Source organism: Polypterus senegalus, chromosome 2 (assembly GCF_016835505.1).
Source record: "Polypterus senegalus isolate Bchr_013 chromosome 2, ASM1683550v1, whole genome shotgun sequence".
In the NCBI taxonomy this organism is placed as follows: Eukaryota; Metazoa; Chordata; class Cladistia; order Polypteriformes; family Polypteridae; genus Polypterus; species Polypterus senegalus.
The window spans coordinates 22,475,349-22,486,191 of record NC_053155.1 but is presented as its reverse complement, the minus strand read 5'-3'; the positions used below and the strand labels follow the sequence as shown (position 1 = coordinate 22,486,191).

Genomic DNA, 10,843 nt, shown 5'->3' with positions numbered 1-10,843 from the left:
ATTGCTTAATATGATTTGCAAAGATTCAAATACATCCAATATTTGAGTTTTCATGTGTTTATTTAAAGATTAAGTGTATATATACAGTCATGGCCGAAATTATCGTCACCCCTGGAATTCTCCCAGAAAATTGTTGCAATTAAAAAATGTTTTGGTATACACATGTTTATTTCCTTTATGTGTATTGGAACAACACAAAAAAACAGAGAAAAAAAGCCAAATCTGACATCATTTCACACAAAACTCAAAAACCGGGCTGGACAAAATTATTGGCACCCTTAATATTTGGTTGCGCGCTCTTTGGAAAAAATAACTGAAATCAAGCGCTTCATATAACCATCAACAAGCTTGTTACACCTCTCAACTGGAATTTCCGACCACTCTTCTTTTGCAAACTGCTCAAGGTCTCTCAGATTTGAAGGGTGCCGTCTCCCAACAACAATTCTGAGATCTCTCCATAAGTGTTCAATCGGATTTAGATCCGGACTCATTGCTGGCCACTTCAGAACTCTCCAGCGCTTTGTCTTCAACCATTTCTGGGTGCTTTTAGAAGTATGTTTGGGGTCATTGTCCTGCTGGAACACCCATGACCTGTGACACAGACCCAGTTTTCTGACACTGGGCCCTACATTGCGAACTAATATCTTTTGGTAGTCTTCAGATTTCATGATTCTTTGCACACAGTCAAGGCATCCAGTGCCAGTGCCAGAGGCAGCAAAACATCCCCAAAACATCTTAGAACCTCCACCATGTTTGACCTTAGGTACTGTGTTCTTTTCTTCATAGGCCTCATTCCGTTTTCTGTAAACAGTAGAATGATGAGCTTTACCAAAAAGCTCTACCTTGGTCTCATCTGTCCACAAGACGTTCGCCCAGAAGGATTTTGGCTTCCTCAAGTACATTTTGGCAAACTTTACTCTGGCTTTTTTATGTTTCTGTTTCAGCAGTGGGGTCCTCCTGGCTCTCCTGCCATAGCGTTTCATTTTGTTCAGGTGTCGATGGATAGTTAGAGCTGACACTGTTACACCCCGAGTCTGCAGAACAGCTTGAATATGTTTTGAAGTTGATTGGGGCTGTTTATCCACCATTCGAACTATCATTCGTTGCAGTCTTTTATCAGTTTTCTCTTCCGTCACGTCCAGCGAGAATAGCTACAGTCCCATGTGTTGTGAACTTCTTGATTATGTTGTGCACAGTGAACAAAGGAACATGAAGATCACTGGAGATGGACTTGTAGCCTTGAGATTGTTGATATTTTTCCACAATTTTTGTTTTCAAGTCCTCAGACAATTCTCTGCTCTTCTTTCTGTTCTCCATACATAGTGTGGCACACTCAGACACACAACATAAAGGTTGAGTCAACTTTTCTCCATTTTAGTTGGCTTTAGGTGTGATTGCTATACTGCCAGACCTGTTTCTTACCACGGGTGAGTTCAAATAAGCATCATATGCTTGAAATAAAACGATTTACTCACAATTTTGAAAAGGTGCCAATAATTTTTTCCAGCCCATTTTTGGAGTTCTCTGTGACATGATGTCAGATTTGGCCTTTTTTCTCTGTTTTTTTTTTTTTGTGGTGTTCCAATGCACATAAAGGGAAAAAAAACGTGTATACCAAAACAGTTGTAATTGCAACAATTTTCTGGGAAAAATTGTGCATTTTCTGGGAAAGTTACAGGGGGTGCTGATAATTTTGGCCATGACTGGATTTGTCTGGTTTATAATAAAGCAAAGTGGTAATAGCTATCTTACCGTATGTTAACATAAATAATATCTTGTGCATTTTCAGAAGCTGCTTTGTTACAGAATCACAGCTCACAACCTTAACAAAACCGGGCATTTGAACTAGGGTACCTGCCGGTGACCAACTCCAAACATGTGACATCTGAATGGCAAAGGCCCTTCATAAGCAGCTCCCTTGCACCATAAGCAGTAGGAGAACACACACACATTCACCCTGTAAGCGTTGCTATCTGAAGGGTTTCCTGTTATTGGTAGCCGAGCCTGTGTCTTACGCATACCCCTTTTGCATAGCATTGCTCCTAAAGAGGCAAATAGCTATTTCCTTAGCTTGTGCTTTAAAATAAAACCTTGGAGATTATTTGCCTATCTTCAGTTGTGTTTAAATCAAAGCTAAATATTAAACAAAATTCAACAAATGTGAATATTCTAATTGCCAACCCTTGAGTTTAGTGCGTGTCGTCAGGAAAAGGCCTATACCTTTCAGCCTTCATTACAATAGCAACAGGCAAGTAATCGGACTGTGACAGATTAGGGCTTTCTCGCACCCTTGTACCCTCAGACCACTCGTCAGACACCAGATAAAAAGTCCAATTATTATTTATTATAATAATAATGTGCACAAAGCACACTCCTCTCCACAATTCTCTAATAATCAAATAATTAATAAGCAATCACAATAACAGTCCTCCAAACTCCCGGACGTTTAGCCACCCTGCCTCCCAACTCAGCTCGTCTGTCTGGGATCTCCCACAGTCCGTTGTATTGTCCGTCTGCCCGCACAAAAGCGCTACACTGTCTTCAGGAGAGTATCCTGCATCCTGCAGAACTTCCGGATGATCTTTTCCGAGGTACAGTGGGATGCAAAAGTTTGGGCAACCTTGTTAATAGTCATTATTTTCCTGTATAAATCGTTGGTTGTTACGATAAAAAATGTCAGTTAAATATATCATATAGGAGACACACACAGTGATATTTGAGAAGTGAAATGAAGTTTATTGGATTTACAGAAAATGTGCAATAATTGTTCAAACAAAATCAGGCAGGTGCATTAATTTGGGCACCACAAAAAAGAAATGAAATCAATATTTAGTAGATCCGCCTTTTGCAGAAATTACAGCCTCTAAACACTTCCTGTTGGTTCCAGTGAGAGTCTGGATTGTGGTTGAAGGTATTTTGGACCATTCCTCTTTACAAAACATCTCTAGTTCATTCAGGTTTGATGGCTTCCGAGCATGGACATTTCTCTTTAATTCACACCACAGATTTTCAATTATTTTCTGGTCTGGGGACTGAGATGGCCATTCCAGAACGTTGTACTTGTTCCTCTGCATGAATGCTTTAGTGGATTTTGAGCAGTGTTTCGGGTCGTTGTCTTGTTGAAAGATCCAGCCCCAGCGCAGCTTCAGGTTTGTCACTGATTCCTGGACATTGGTCTCCAGAATCTGCTGATACTGAGTGGAATCCATGCGTCCCTCAACTTTGACAAGATTCCCAGTCCCTGCACTGGCCACACAGCCCCACAGCATGATGGAACCACCACCATATTTTACTCTAAGTAGCAGGTGTTTTTCTTGGAATGCTGTGTTCTTTTTCCTCCATGCATAACGCCCCTTGTTATGCCAAAATAACTCAATTTTAGTTTCATCAGTCCACAGCAACTTATTCCAAAATGAAGCTGGCTTGTCCAAATGTGCTTGAGCATACCTCAAGCGGCTCTGTGCTGTGGGCGGAGAAAAGGCTTCCTCTGCATCACTCTCGCATACAGCATCTCCTTGTGTAAAGTGCGCAGAATGGTTGAACGATGCACAGTGACTCCATCTGCTGCAAGATGATGTTGTAGGTCTTTGGTGCTGGTCTGTGGGTTGACTCTGACTGTTCTCACCATTCGTCGCTTCTGTCTATCCGAAATCTTTCTTGGCCTGATTTTGTTTGAACAATTATTGCACACTTTCTGTAAATCCAATAAACTTCATTTCACTTCTCAAATATCACTGTGTGTGTCTCCTATATGATATATTTAACTGACATTTTTTATCGTAACAACAAACGATTTATACAGGAAAATAATGACTATTAACAAGGTTGCCCAAACTTTTGCATCCTACTGTATATGCAAGGCACAAAATGAGTAATTTTAAATAGATTATTTATATTTCCGGCACATACCTCATTGTAGTTTTCTTTGTCCGGAGTCCTCTCCCGATCCGTGTAGTCGCTCTGTCGCTCATCCCGAGTGTCGGCCATGACAAACATGGAACTTCCGCTGGTGCTGTTGCTTTGCCTTGCCTTCTTCCCCATGACGGGCTTGAGAAATAGGGGTTTCTGGCGATTTTTCCCCGTATGTTGTGACGCTGTCTTCTTGGGGTATTCTGTCCACAGTAAATTTTCCCAGGTCCTCTGCCAAACTGACGGCCAGAGAATCCTGTCGAGACTATGCCAACTGTGACAGATTAGGGCTTTCTCGCACCCTTGTACCCATAGACCACTCGTCAGACACCAGATAAAAAGTCCAATTATTATTTATTAAAATAATAATGTGCACAAAGCACACTCCTCTCCACAATTCTCTAATAATCAAATAAACAATAACCAATCACAATAACAATCCTCCAAACTCCCAGACGCTTAGACACCCTGCCTCCCAACTCATTTCGTCTGTAGGGATCTCCCACAGTCCTTTATACTCCTTGACCCAGAAGTGTTTCTGAGCCCTCAGTCCATGTGATTATCCAACACTTCCGGGTCGGGTAATATACGGAAGTATATCATTTCTTCCGTTTCAGCAATTGTGAAATTCTTCCGGGCTATAAGGAAAGTATAAGTCCCTAGGCCTCTCTGCAGCGTCCTCCGGTGGCCCCCATGGTTTCCAGCAAGGCTGTGGTAAAAATCTCCCAAGTTCCATGATGCCCTGCTAGAATTCTGGGCCCTTCCATGTTGTAGGGATGGCTCCATCTGGTGGTTTGGGGTTGTTTGCCAGGGTACACGGCCGGCAATCCCTCACAGGACATTACCTTAAAATATGTGAGAATTCATTAAGGGCAAACCTGAAATTATATACTGTAAAATAGAACTAAATGCAATTATAAATATGATGGAAGAGAAAAATAAGATGTGCATTCTAGAAGGCAATTACTTTCCTCCCCTTTGTACATTCCAATTTGATATTTTAGATTTTATTTAGAACCTAAAGTAGTTTAGGTCAAAGATCAAATCTTATCCAATAGAACAAACTTAGACCATATAAGTGTCAAAAGAAATGACACAAGTTCAACTTGCTTTTGAGAAATACAAGGAGAATGGGAAGAGAGTGACATATTGTGTGTTCTAAATCTCATAGCTTTACCCAATGATAAAACACATCTAGGGTCTGCATCATTGCCATTTAGCCTGAGCATGTTTTGGACTTAGATTTCTATGTAAAGACAGTTAAGTGTTTCTTGGGTTGTACTGTTGTAATTTGATGTAAAGTGTTAAGCCCATATGATACTCCGGACAGCATTCTCTTGCTTTGTTATGGATAAAAAAATGTCATGCTGCCCCAAAAAAAAAAAAGGGTTTCTTTGCTTCATGAGTGGAATGGAGTGGAGACTACAACCAGAATTCAATGTTATGCAAATGAGAATCTGTAAAACCAGTTTTAGAACAAACTGAAACATTAGTTGAGTTACACAATAATTAATATTTAAATGGTCATCAGAGGTTGTCTTGCATAGTGAAACTAATGCATACAGCACTATACAACCAAACTGCCGTAATATGCCTGGTTACTTCTGCATAACATTGCATCAGTGTGCAGTATCCACATGGAAAAAAGGCAAATTGGTTACTGTCAGGTGGAGTCAGAAGAAAGACTGTTACAGTGCAGCAATTGTCAGTGTTCATGTTAGCAGAAACGTGGAAGCCACTAAGCCCTTAGCTGTGGTAGTCAACAATAAGACAATAGACATGACCATCATGTGGATCAGGCACTAATACTCTGTCCTGTCATGTGCAAGCAATAGAAAAAAATATTAGAAAAGTTCACATAGAAACACACTTCTATTATCCTGATTGGGGCATCAGACTGAATATTGGTGACTGTTTCATAACGTTTCACTCAAAGGACATATACGAAATCTTCAGTGCAGCAATGGATACTAAACATACCTTTCCTGCTGTGTTTATGTTGATATTTTTTTGTATTTATTTGTTTCTGTAACATGTAATAAGTTTTTTGTTGTTGGGGAAAAAAAAAATCTGAAATTTTGGCTTGTTTTTCCTGGGTTAAACAATGCTAAGGAGCTTAATATGTTCATTTTTAGAAAGCTTTTCCATAATAGAAACATACCTTTCTGAAAGTAGCTTCAAAAGATACACCATGACATTTGTATTTGTTTATCACCGTACATACCTTTGAAAAATATTACACCTGCCACTCCTAAGTGAATTCCAGTGCTCTTTAAAGGTGTAAAACTGGGAAACTGTCATTTTGAGTTTGAGACAGTAATTTCGAATGTGTATTATTTTCTATGGGTGCATGGGGGTTTTAGGTGATGCAAATGGAGTTTCCTTATGTTGCATACTTCGATTTCCTACAAAGCATCCTCCATTATGGCACCAGCCCAACTAGGTTTTATCTCTAATTTTGTCATAATGTTTGCTGTTAACATTAGATAGTTCCATTTCTACTTTAAGCTCTTATGATATGAAATTAAATAATGTGATTATCAGTCATGCTATCTGTGTTGGTCATTAAGAAAGACATAATACCCCATGATACAATTCATACCGTGATTCAGGCTTCACAGCAAAATATTACCACAATATGAAGCTTTCATAAAAGACATACTGTATTTTCAGTTTTACTTTTTATTAGACATTCATAAATTCAAAAATCTATATGCCATAAACGGTCTAACTGGTATGAAGCAAGGTCTTGAGGACTGAAATGTGGCCATTTACAATTGGCCATTCTGTTCCATGACATCCCATTATTTCATGGCTTTTGGAAGGAATTGGTACAAGTTGTTCACCTTGCCTTTCTAGCTCTCTCTTGTCATTTAGCGAGAAGACCAAATCTGTCTGTCTAGTCATTCCTTCATGAAGAGAAGACAACTCTGTCTTAGCAGCCATATCGAGACAGGGAGGATGCCTAGGCTGGTGCTGATGTTGAGCTGGCTAGTAAGAATCCTGTAGCTAAAAGTTATTGTGTCACCTGAAACTACACATTTAGCATTATGAGGTCTGGTTTGTTAACCAACATTTACATTCTTTTCTGTTTCTGTATAATTTGGGAGTATTATCTATTTTAAAAAGTGCAACTTTGTTTGTTCTATTGCTCTATCTTTTTACCTGAGGGCATAGGTATAAAAAGAATTGTAACATAAATTTGAGACATTTTAAGATCTACACAATGAAGAGTATAAAAGGGGAAAATGTGTTCACCAAGGACTCTATACGACAAAACTCACTTCATGACTTTTCCCACTCCACTGTGTAAATAGGTTGTTAGATTTGTTGACTTTAGCTGTTCATGGTGGTTTGCAGTCCCACATAATCTTACTTAATATGGAGTGTGTTATATTCTACTTACATTTTTTTTCTCTTTTCATAACCTAATCTTTAGCTGTTACCAAAGGTGGGTGCAAGTCTCTGTTTTTCAAGTAACAAGTACATCTTTACTCTCAGTTCCAAGCCATGATGCTTGACAATTCTCCGGACAAGCCTTGACTCAAATCGTAAACTTCCATGTTCAAATAAGTCATGTGTTTTTCACCAAATTTAATGCTATTCCTTACATTTACAGGAATTATCTTTAGCAATAATCCACAACATTAGCTGATCTGATTTAGGCTGGTTTTGATGTAATAAAGTTAAGCTGTTTTGTTTTTTTTCACATCATGACTTACTTCTTGGGCAGTTCAAAACAGCAATGCAGCGTCCAAGAGCATCATGGAGTTGATAATTTAAATGAAAAAAGCATTAAATTCAAGAGCATGTGTAAAGGAACAGATAGTTTTATGTATTTTAGTAAAATTCAAAGCCTTTGTCCTCATTGACCACTGATGGACAATTAAGAACGTGATCATACTTGGTGTTTCCTATCAGTTTACAGAAGAAGGTTGTGGAGACAATGATATTTAGGAGAGATTAACTAATGTTTAGTGTAACCAAAGTCGTCTCCTGGCATTGTGGCACAAGAATTGAGCATTTACAGAGAAAGATGGTGACACAGAATGTTGATTTATCCTTTTCCCTTATCAGCTAATTTTTTTTTTCTGGCTCAATCTATTTCTAAACAAATTATTTTAATGAGTTGCCATCATCATTTTTAATGCAACAAATCTTTTCGTTTAAGTGCAGTTTTGATGATACTCAAACACAGTTTCTTTCCGATTAGCTTTTCCTTAACAACAAAACAGTCTTGTGCATGCAACAGCTGCAGATGTGATAAAATATATTTAAAAAGCATTGTAGTTAGAAAAAAATTATGTGCATGGTGTAAATCCAGAAACCCAAAATGCACATGGATGTGTTACATTTTTGCCCTTGTTCCCCAACACGGATACAGCAAGTATAAACCACCCTTACATCAAGTCTTTGAATCACAAGGCAGATTTTGAAGTCCAAGTGAAAGTCATTGTTGTTCAAGTCCAAGTCTTTTTTGTTTATTTTTCTGGGCAGAACCCCCTTAACCCCCCATCCATACACCCCCCAGAGTCGAGTCCAAAGTTACCAAAATTGTGATTTGAGTCCCCATCTCTGGCGGATAATATATACAGTGGGATGCAAAAGTTTGGGCAACCTTGTTAATAGTCATTATCTTCCTGTATAAATCGTTGGTGGTTACGATAAAAAATGTCAGTTAAATGTATCATATAGGAGACACACACAGTGATATTTGAGAAGTGAAATGAAGTTTATTGAATTTACAGAAAGTGTGCAATAATTGTTCAAACAAAATCAGGCAGGTGCATGAATTTGGGCACCACAAAAAAGAAATGAAATCAATATTTAGTAGATCCGCCTTTTGCAGAAATTACAGCCTCTAAACACTTCCTGTAGGTTCCAATGAGAGTCTGGATTGTGGTTGAAGGTATTTTGGACCATTCCTCTTTACAAAACATCTCTAGTTCATTCAGGTTTGATGGCTTCCGAGCATGGGCAGCTCTCTTTAACTCACACCACAGATTTTCAATTATATTCAGGTCTGGGGACTGAGATGGCCATTCCAGAACGTTGTACTTGTTCCTCTGCATGAATGCCTTAGTGGATTTTGAGCAGTGTTTCGGTCGTTGTCTTGTTGAAAGATCCAGCCCCAGCGCAGCTTCAGGTTTGTCACTGATTCCTGGACATTGGTCTCCAGAATCTGCTGATACTGAGTGGAATCCATGCGTCCCTCAACTTTGACAAGATTCCCAGTCCCTGCACTGGCCACACAGCCCTACAGCATGATGGAACCACCACCATATTTTACTGTAGGTAGCAGGTGTTTTTCTTGGAATGCTGTGTTCTTTTTCTCCATGCATAACACCCTTGTTATGCCCAAATAACTCAATTTTAGTTTCATCAGTCCACAGCACCTTATTCCAAAATGAAGCTGGCTTGTCCAAATGTGCTTGAGCATACCTCAAGCGGCTCTGTTTGTGCTGTGGGTGGAGAAAAGGCTTCCTCTGCATCACTCTCGCATACAGCATCTCCTTGTGTAAAGTGCGAATGGTTGAACGATGCACAGTGACTCCATCTGCTGCAAGATGATGTTGTAGGTCTTTGGTGCTGGTCTGTGGGTTGACTCTGACTGTTCTCACCATTCGTCACTTCTGTCTATCCGAAATCTTTCTTGGTCTGCCACTTCGAGTCTTAACTTGAACTGAGCCTGTGGTCTTCCATTTCCTCAATATGTTCCTAACTGTGGAAACAGACAGCTTAAATCTCTGGGACAGCTTTCTGTATCCTTCCCCTAAACCATGATGGTGAACAATCTTTGTCTTCAGGTCATTTGAGAGTTGTTTTGTGACCCCCATGTTGCTACTCTTCAGAGAAAATTAAAGGAGGAGGGAAACTTACAATTGCCCCCCTTAAATACTCTTTCTCATTATAGGATTCACCTGTGTACGTAGGTCAGGGGTCACTGAGCTTACCAAGCCAATTTGAGTTCCAATAATTGGTTCTAAAAGTTTTGGAATCAATAAAATGACAACGGTGCCCAATTTTATGCACCTGCCTGATTTTGTTTGAACAATTATTTCACACTTTCTGTAAATCCAATAAACTTCATTTCACTTCTCAAATATCACTGTGTATGTCTCCTATATGATATATTTAACTGACATTTTTTATCGTAACAACCAACGATTTATACAGGAAAAGAATGACTATTAACAAGGTTGCCCAAACTTTTGCATCCCACTGTAGCTATGAGCAAATCTGAGACTGATCAAAATCAATTCAAAACAGATAAGGAACACAAGTCAAGTGTTAAGGAAGCATCTCCAGTGGCTGATGAACAGTGCATGTCTGGTTTTTAATCACATTGATGAATATGCTCACCTGATGAACATACTAATAAAGTTTTTGTGTATAAGAGAATGGAGCACCAATTGACTTCATTTTGTGATACAGAATTATAAGAGGAACATGTGTCTGATGCTTGTGATTCAAAAGCAGCTGAAAAGGTGTGTCATGTTGGAAAAATACAGTACATCCTCGTCCTACAGTAATGAACGAAGAACATTGCATTCATTTTTTGTAAATGAAAATTCTTCCATTGCAACACAGGCAGAAAACATAAATACAGAAAAAGAAGTGTAGCTCAAGCTTTCAGATAATGAGCTGAATACTTCTGAGGTGAGGAATCCATGTCAAGCCATGATAAAACAATTGTTCCTTTGCATTCATATACACTTACAGCAGAGCACAGTGAAATTATTTCTTCCCCAGTCCATGGTGAAAACAGTGTATGGTGCAAATCCAAAAACCCAAAATGCACATGGATGTGTTACATTTTTTCCCTTGTTCCCCCTCACGGGCACAGCAAGTATAAACCACCATTGAGTTGTCAAGTCTTTACGAGTCACAAGGCAGATGTCGAAATCCAAGTGAAAGTCGTCGTCCAAGTCAA

At 39.1% G+C, this 10,843-nt stretch overlaps 1 protein-coding gene across 3 annotated transcripts in view; it reads left to right on the top strand.

Moving 5' to 3' along the window:
- The window catches only part of LOC120522830 (serine/arginine repetitive matrix protein 2-like), a 143,196-nt gene that overhangs the window by 72,853 nt on the left and 59,500 nt on the right, over positions 1 to 10,843 (top strand). The window lies entirely within an intron of this gene.